This window comes from Asterias amurensis, chromosome 10 (assembly GCF_032118995.1).
Source record: "Asterias amurensis chromosome 10, ASM3211899v1".
In the NCBI taxonomy this organism is placed as follows: domain Eukaryota; kingdom Metazoa; phylum Echinodermata; class Asteroidea; order Forcipulatida; family Asteriidae; genus Asterias; species Asterias amurensis.
The window spans coordinates 14,820,283-14,830,500 of NC_092657.1; positions in this window are offsets into that span (position 1 = coordinate 14,820,283).

A 10,218-nucleotide genomic window follows, 5' to 3' on the forward strand; every position below is an offset into this window, starting at 1 on the left:
TAGCTAAGACACATTTATCACACTGCTTTTTGTTCGTTTAGACACGTCCTCATCTACCACAATAGTCTCAGAAAATAGGCAGACAACAAATAATTATTACGCCGGCAGTTCAGAACAGTTTATTTGAAAAGGGACACCAAGCAAAACAATTTACAGCGCCGGACCTCTTGTGGACGTCTCAGACGATGTACCTTCAATTGTGAATCAACAATGAGTAAGTGAAAGGCGAATAATGGAAGAAAATACAGGCAATAAATTGACTTTTTATGTGGACTATTTTTTATTTTTTTTGCATGATGAAAATGCGTTTTATTACGCGGACATGTCAAGCAGTTTCAGTTTTTTCAATCCTCATTGTCTGAGTATTCAATCGAGTATCATGGAGCCAGGGAGAGGTTGACTTAGTACCTAAACATAGATCAGTATCTAGACCAATGAATGTCAAAGGGACAAGTTGCCTCGAATTTTGTGGATGTTCTAGTTTTAAAACATGTTTCTAACGAACACTTTCAGACGCTTTGTGTAGCCCAATGTGCCAAAGACAACGGGTTATTTTACGGGTTGTCTGGGTCAAATCAACGTTGTGGCTGTACATGGAATGAGAGATTTTGGGACGCTAAATTTGCAAATTGTGATCGTCTAGAAAGCTGTTTTGACTTTTACAAGGATGTTTGTTTCTACTGCATTATATGTATGTCTGAAAGATTGCCACATGACTTCTTTAACCAAATAGTAAGGTTACAAAAACACAGAGAGGACGGCGATAACATAAAACTTGAGAGGAGTGAAATTTGAGAGATATTCTGTTTGGAGATCCACGGCGGAAGATCGGCTCCGATTTCATAGAAACTGTTTTCACCATATCCGGACTGGACTTGGTTTCTTTCAGGGGAAGGGTTGATGGGGGCGGAGAATAAACCAACGATATTTTAATGTTATTCATTGATTTTTGTTTCGGATATTTTTTGGTACATCCAAATAAATAGTTCACACTACGATGACGTTATCAAGCGCTAATGACGTCACCAAATGGGCAGGTTCATGATCTATATACTGAGTAATAAATGCTTGGTCAAGTTGAAATGAAGCTTACATGTATTCAAACTGGGATGTGTTACAACAACAAAATGGACGACATTCCGACCACCTTGTTTGTAATTAATACGACAAAACTTAAGTCTGGTTTAATGTTATTCATTGATTTTTGTTTTGGATATTTTTTTATGTTGTAGTGAAAGCCACATATGGTGAGGGACTATACACAAATAAGCAATTATTGCAGTTACAAATAACTGATAGCGATATTCCTCTTGAATCAGCATAGATTTGGGATTTGGAGTTCCACACAGATGCTGTACGTGGTTTAAAGTCACCTGACAATAGATTTTTGTCTTACAATAAAGTATATGTTTCAGTTATGAACAATAACATATTGTTTTAGTATTTGTTTTTAACGATTTATATGTTTAAACAAGTTGTGTGGGGGTGACTCCGCCTCCCCCTTTTTGACGTCAATTGAGGCAGACTTTGCCTCAATCGAACATCGAACACACGTACGTGCAAGTACATGCAAGTCCAAGCTGTGAGTTTGTACGTTTCGATAAAGGTTTTTTCTTGCATTTTTCCGGCAATGTCGACCAGGAGTATTGGATGCAGCAAAACAACTAAAGATGGGGTCAGTTTGCAAGTCTTTTCCAGCGCTGTGCATTTGCATAACGTGAACAAACAAATCAAGTATTGTTTCAACTTTGAGGGCATGTTTTTAGCTTGCGCCAAGCGTCACATCTTGTGTTGGCACTGCATGCGATTCATCGCGCCTCGATTGACGTCACGAACAGCGCCCTCTCGGGTCGGGCTTATTTTTATTTATTTTTTTAATAACATGGAAACTAGTTTTGTTATACCTTAGTTAATTGTTTATTCATATTCCACTCACCAAAACACATATTTTAGTGACAAAAGCTTTATTTTGTCCAAATACCACTTCCAGGTGACTTTAAAGTTGTTGATATAGTTTTATGATTTGCATGTCAGCAAAGTGAAAATTCATGGATGAAAAGAAGCAGAGATTCTGGTTTCACTTTCCAAGCATCTGATAGGAGGAACCAGGTCGAGCATTTTCAGTGGCTCTTGTCATCACAAACAAATCGTAGAATTGATCGAGGCTGACTAAATACATACGATGGGAATGATTGATAACAATCCCACAACTTCTCCCCAAAGGAGCAATTTACATGAATCAACGAATTGGCACACAATCATTATAAACCACTTGGGTGCAGTTTGGTTAAAATGTAATCCAAATCATACTTGTCAACGTGGGATATAAACTTTTGAGCAGCAAAGGGAGGTATTTCCTGTGGAATTATAGGCGGTCTTTCCAAAACCATTGAGAATATGAAGACCTACTTTCAATATTGAAGACATGTATCTGGGCTCGCTCAAGAACATTGAGACATACCTCCAATGACAAAAATGAGAAAAGGCTTTCGTTTGTGATAACATGTCTGTTCCGTACTGTAAAAGTGTTAGTTTCAAATGCTAACTTGATTTCATCAACACATCAAGGAATCTCAAACTAGTACCAGGAAACAATGTGTAACCATAACGTTCTATATTCCACAAACTTGGGTTATAATTATTCGACCTAGATTCTTAGTCCCGGGTGCCTTGGTCATTTATGAATTCAGACTGTCCCGGAAATTGGTTTAAAGGCAGTGGACACTATTGGTAAATACTCAAAATAATTAATAGCTTAAAACCTTATTCGGTAACGAGTATTAGGGAGAGGTTGATGGTATAAAACATTGTGAGAAACGGCTCCCTCTGAAGTGAACTAGTTTTCGAGAAAGAAGTAATTTTCCACGAATTTGATTTCGAGACCTCAGATTTAGAATTTAAAGTCTCGAAATCACGCATCTGAAAGCACACAACTTCGTGTGACAAGGATGTGGTCTTTCTTTGATAGTTATCTCGCAACTATGACCAATTGAGCTAAAATTTTCACAGGTTTGTTGTTTTGTGCATGCTGAGATACACCAAGTGAGAAGACTAGTCTTTCACAATTACCAATGGTGTCCATATCTTTAAACAAAAAAGAAGAAGTTTGACGCCAGTACTCTGCGTCAAGTCTAAATTTGTTTGTTAAATGTTGACTGGGTAATAATGATCCATAAAGGTGTCAGGCCCCGCGAGACCTCGAGCAGAGTAAATTAAATCCAGGGAGTATTTGAGAGTGCAGCGCCATGACGGATTGATTTCTTTCTCGTGAACTTGTTTACGTATGCCATCGCATTAAATAAGTATGATTATAATGCGTGATCAGCCATTGCAGCCACTATATTCTTTGAAAAAAGGGTACCACTGATGCAGCAGAACTGAGGTGGGAGTTTCACTAAATATTCCTGAAACCGACCAGAAATTAGTGTTACTTTTACACCCTGTAGTGAAAATGTTAAATTTGTGTGCGGTATATAATGGTTGTGTATTATTTTTTATTTACATTCGAAACTACAGAGTTATCTCCAGTTTCTTCAAGGTTAACTGTACGTTGGGGGGTTTGCTAAATTGCATTGCGGCAAAATGGGTTGTTTAGACAGTCGGCCGGGTGTTTTATGAAGAAGTTTGGTTCGACGTAGCGTCTATTTCTCAAAGTAGCAAATTGATGTTTCCGCAACATTGAAATTGTTTTCTCTAGGAAGCTGTATTTGAGTTTTGTGTGTATCCTATGTCCTCCATTCGAAGCTCTAGTGCACGTTAACCACTTGAACAAGTCCAATCACGTCCAGACTTGTCCTGTATCGTCTATGTATGTTCTATGCGAAGCACGTAGAGTTGAAAACAACAGGCTTACTGTTGCATTCCGTTTTTAGTCAAACATTGTGTTCCCTCGAAATACTGTTTAAACTACAATGGGATATTCATCTAAAGACATTACTACATACCATTTATACACTCTATGCGTGTACATTCTTACAAGGGGGGGGGGTCATTCTTACTTGCATCTTGAAATTTGAATTGCCAATGACAACGTGATCCAGCTACTAGCATGTATGGCCAGCCACGTCAGTTTCGAGGACAGCCCGAGGACCAGGAGAAAAACCCTCGTGGCTTAGTAAAAAAAAAACAATGCGCAAATCTACTTACGTATTATAGCCTTAATAATTAGCCGGGTTTCATGCCAGTGCCGTGCCACTGAGGTGACAGGAGAGCACTGCACACATTAGCCAACCAAGTGTTACATGCGTGTTTGTGCATGATACACTCAAGAACGGGAACAAGAGCAAACCATGCAGCAACATTGTTAGAGGTTTGAGGGTAATGCAGGCCCTACGTAACCCCTTCAACCTGAGGACACTGCCCGTTCAGTTGCTGCATTGATCCATCAAACTCAACCTCTTTACGAAGATAACACTCTGACGCAAATTGTAGAAAGGAAGTAGAATCAAAGAAACAAAAGTCAGAGTGGAGAACAATTTCCCTCAGGATACAGTGTTGATTGCTGGCAGCATCTTTGAAGGTAGATGCCGTGATAAAGAGCACGTCTTGAAACCCAGCGCAAGTGTCACTGACAGGGTGGACACAGACACACAGTACCTTTCTCAAGAAACAATTTGCCGTAAGCACTCTTCGGCACCTGAATCACCAAAATAACTATATATAATCTCATGATTTATGCTTAACTCCATAAATGGCAATTGATAAAAGAAGAAAAATCCCCTTTTGCATGCAGCTCTGGTTTCCTACATCACATTCTCTTCACAACACTTCGGTACGTACCCTTTTCTTTGTAACTTTCGTTGCGTCCTTTTTTTACAGACTTTCTTTTCCGACATTTCCAGTAATTGTGGAAGGAATGTTTTTATGCTAACAATTTTTATTTTTAGCAATTACCAATAGTGTTCAGTGCTTATAAGTATAGACTTCCATTCATGTTGCATTGACAAATGATTGACAGCACCTCTAAAGGACCAAGCACAAATCTGTTCAGCCTTTCCAATCAGCATAGCAATAGAAATAAGAAAATGTCAACTACGATGAGTGGTGACACAGTTGATTGGATTAAAGACCGAGACATAATACATCAAGGTGAATAGAGGTGCTTCACCTCTTCAGACACGTTTCAAACTCATCACTGTCTTCAAACAAGCCAGTGCCAAAATAGAACATCATTCAGAACATCTTTGCTTCTATATGAGAATGTTGAACCAATATATTCCCGGCTGTCAAAACTACACACCACGCCAACCGGAAATATTGACATTTTGATAGGGTTTTAAATGGCATTGATTTATTAAAGGCAGTGGACACTATTGGTAATTACTCAAAATAGTTATTAGTATAAAACCTTTCTTGGTGACGAGTAATGGGGAGAGGTTGATGGTATAACACACTGTGAGAAACGGCTCCCTCTGAAGTGCAGTAGTTTTCGAGAAAGAAGTAATTTTCCACGAATTAGATTTCGAGACCTCAGATTTAGAACTTGAGGTCTCGAAATCAACCATCTCAACGCATACAACTTCGTGTGACAAGGGTGTTTTCTTCTTTCATTATTATCTCGCAACTTTGATGACCGATTGAGCTCAAATTTCACAGGTTAGTTATTTTATGCATATGTTGAGATACACCAACTGTGAAGGCTAGTCTTTGACAATTACCAATACTGTCCACTGCCTTTAATCATCTTCTATGCGAACTGAACACATCTTGATTCCGTTTAGGCTGCAGGTTTTTTTCACTGTGAGTGGATATCCATGATGACGGTGCGCACGCCGCTGGAATGGTTTGCAAAATTGTCATAGATGGGCAGACTATTCGTGTATGCGGTGTCGCTTTATTGCACTCGTTTATTACAGTTTTCTGGGTGGTGGGGGGGGGGGGGGGGGGGGGCTTGACAGAACGAGCCATTTTGTGAGACGCAATATAAACGCTTATCATTATTATTATTATTATTAGAATGTGCTAAAGAAAGGGGTCGAAGTATTTATTATTTTTTTTTTTTTGCTTAAAACGGGATAACCGAATATAGGATTTGAAAAGTTAACACCGAAAGTCTTCCCTGACTTCAAAGATGACGATGGGTGACAAAGTCGATTAGGTGAAAGAAAAATACACAATACAGTGATCATTAGAGGTGCTTCACCTCTTTAGACATGTTTCAAACCCATTACGGTCTTCAAACAAGCTAAGTTGCACAAAAAACATCAATCAGAACAACATTGCTTTTATTTGAGAATGTTAAGCCAATTTATGCCTCGGTTGTCAACCAGCCAACCGGCAATCCAGCGAACCGGCATTATTGACATGTTGATGTCGTTATAAGTGGTTTATTAATCATCTTCTATGTGAACTATAACACTTCTGCATTCCGTTTCGGCTGCAGGTCTTTTTCATTTTGAGCGAATATCTCTCGCAGGCCGCTGGAATTGTTTGCAAAATTATTAACTAAAGCGGAAGCGACAACCATAGATTGGCAGACTAGTCGTGTCTGCGGTGTCGCTATTGCACTGGTTCATTACGGTTTTCGGGGAGGGGGTGGGGGAGGGGGGGGGTGCTTGACAGACCGAGCCAATTCGTAGCAATCCCTAGAGGGGATCTGATCAATGTTATCGGGATACATCTCAAAGGGAAGCGAGAATGTTTTTAACCAAGAGGTGTTTTCAACAAAGGCGAGGCCAGTGAACTAGATGCAACCAACGACGTATTTACAGACAAAATCTTGACGTTTGTTCATGCTTCTTCTTTTTTTTTCCTATCGAAATTGTGTTGAGGAACTACCATTTGTTTTAATTTTTTTTTTTAAGAGGCAAGGGAAATAACCACTGATGTATTACTTTGTCATTAAATACAGTCGCCATGTGAGTGACACAACTATACGTATCGGACGTCCCCTTTAACTGGTTTAACTTGTCGTTGCATTTATTACTCTTCCCTTACAAAACATTTGACAACCTCATACTCAAAAAAGATGGGTCCTTACAAAAACCATTGCCAACACCAAACAATGACATACACATGCACATAACATTCGCATGTGATTACTTGGATATTTTATGGGCGGACATTTGGAAATGTACAACTGTGTAGACGTATTTTGATTGCGGGATAGAATAATACTCAACAGTACTTAGGATTCCCCATATCAAATTGAGCATACAATTTCAACAATCAATACAAAGTTTTCCGTTTACTGTATAAATAGCTGAATGCACTTGTTTCATCTTCTTCTTCTTTAAAACAGTTTTATTATTATTTTTTTTTATTTTTTTTTTTTTTTTGCATTTTGTACGGGAGTTTTCTTAGTGGAGTGCACTCCATGTTTGCTCAGCCCGAATCAAGTCGTTCATGTTTAACAATGTCTTCAAAAAGTACGATCGAAGTCATTTTCTACTGGATGGGTAATATTCCATTGATTTGTAATGCTATATTTAGCTTAACTCGGGAACTGCCGTATCTTCAACATGATGTAAAAAATTGATATTTGGTTTGAAAATTGTTCGGGCGGTAATGCTGTAGAGCGGCATGATCGTGTTACATGTTTTTATGAAACTCCATATTAAAGTGGTGAACAATTTAATTTGTTTGTATTTTGCTCAGAGCGTGCCTTTTCTGAGCGGGCTATTTAAAGTGTGCTACATCATGAATTGTTAATTCCACTCTCCTTTCAAACTACTAGCACTCAAATAAAACCAACATCCAAACCAGCCCTTGCCAGTTGAACTACCCACCACCCCAGTTAAACTACCACTGACTCCCAACACAATTTTCTTATTTTTCCTCATATAGTATTGTATAAGTTAAAGAGAAAACCTTGAATTCGAGGTGCCTACAAACCAACTCAACGAAATCATTAGCAAATGACCTCATTTCCACCTAGACTGCTTCCTTTCTGTATCCGCAAGAATAAAGAGAGGTACTTGCTATTCAGAAGCAGTGATTTCATTGGACACAAGCATTTCACTGTTTAAACGTGCAGTGACGAGCGCTTTCCATTGCTGTGTTTTGATTGGTCGGGTGATGTGGTTGCAGCTGACAAACTATTTCATCGGAACAATCCAAACAAAGACGGGCAACTTACTTTCAGTCGTCTGCTGAATGCAAAGTCAATACAGTACATCTAGTGTTGGTGTATAATTTGGTGTATAATTTGACCGTGTATTTTTAAAGTGAAATGAATGTAGGTGAAAGGTGAAGATGGACGGGATTGACATGGGCTGTAGGTCGCTCTCTGGCGTTATTCACGAGCCTCGAAATGTGACGTCAGATATTCGTGCTACTTTCCCCCGTCTTTTTTTTTAAGGGGTGTAGTTGTTATCTCCCGTCGGATTAGCTCCTGATAAGTTGTGGCCTCATTCCATGCTCCCTGCTTATAGCCTCCGCTATGACATGACAAGGTGATGGAAAGTACTTCATCGTCCTCGACAGCCAGCGAGTTCAAACTCCTTGAGAAGTATATTGGAGAGCCTTACAGTCTCAGTAGGATGGTGTGATATGCGAGAGTGTGTATTCAGGAAGTGGTCAATGACTGTCGGCTCAATGCGCTCCGAGAAGAACACACTGCAGCTCCCTCGAGATAACTGCCTTTCTGCGCGATAATGTTCACCCCTTCCCATCGATCATCCTTCTTCCGATAATCGATCGGTCAGATGTTCAGGCTAGTTTCCCCGTCTACTTTTAATGTTTTGTCGTCGTTCTCTCCTGTTTAACTTACTCCTGCTTAAAGGCACTGTACACTATTGGAAGTTACTAAAAATAATTGTTAACATGAGGTCCCGAAATCAAACATCTAAAAGCACACGATTTCGTGTGACAATTGTCTTTTTACTTCCATTGTTATCTCGCAAAAACGACACCCAATTGAGTTCAGATGCCACAGGTGTACTGTTCTGTGCATATGTTGAGATACACCAAATGAGAAGACTGGTCTTTGACAGTTACTAAATGTGTCCACAGTGCCTTTAAGTTATAACCTCGTTCCCTGCTCCCTGCTTCGCTCCGCAATGACATGACAACGACGAGAAGTACTTCAATCTACAAGCACTATGCTAGCAAACGTGTTCTTCAAAGTGGTGTTCTGTGACAGATAACTTGGGGCGCGTCCTCGACAAGCAGCGGGTTTGAACTCCAGGAGAAGTGGTACGAAGCTGTCTCAGTAGGATGGTGTGAGATGTAAGTGTGTGTTCAGGAAGTAGTCATTGACTATCGGCTCAATGCGCTCTGAGAGGAACACACTACAGCTTCCGCGAGAGGCCTGCCCTCCTGCGCGATATTGTTCAACCCTTCCCATCGATTCACCTTCTTCCAATAATCGATCGGTCACAAGACTTGGGTATCTCCGGGGGTTGGGAAAAAAGTATTATTGCACGCCCGCTAGTTCCGAATTTGGATATCATTCCACAGTCTCTGCTTGTTTGAAAAACACACTGCATGTTCACGGCAAGTTTAGCCCCATACCTTGTGTTTGCATTTGCGATGCTGTATAGTATTCCTACTAGAAATAATATGTTATTATAGACACAAGTTGCTCGAATGATACAGTACATGCCACACTGAAGTGGTAAACTTGCGAAACGTACACGCGTTTAGTGATCGTGCACGTCATGATATAAAGCAGTTCGTGTTAAAGATTCAACTGCACTAACATTTTGTCTTGGAGACGATTTACCCCAAGTAAGCTCCTAATATTGCGAGTTAATTTTGTTTAATTACTCACAGCCACGTAACCATTTTGTCAATTGAATTGTTTTCATCTAGCTGAACGCCAAAGTTTACTTGAGTTGGAAGTCTTGTGGTATCGGGACTTGCCGTTGAAAATTCCCAATGTGCAACTATTGGATAGTCGGATTAAGGAAAAGCCATAGTTATGGGTTTTATTGCTATTTTGGAGAAACTCTCGTTCTAAGGCTTGTCTATAGTTACAAGTAAAGTGGGTGGGAGCTTTCCGAACCAACACAATCATGAAATACACTTGAATTTAAATGAACAAACCATTCCTTAAGGATGGTGGCTTCACCAAAGAACAATTCATTTCTTTTAGGAGAAAGGAGGCAAAATTTGTGTTTTGATCAAGTGAACCCAAACACTTACAATCCAGAAAACACAACGATTAAAGCATGCGTGATCCATCTCTTAGTAAAACTTGTTCGTCTTATCATACTGTCAAATCAAGACATTAACAATTTAACCTCCCACTGCCGTAGTTTTTATTGATTTTTTATT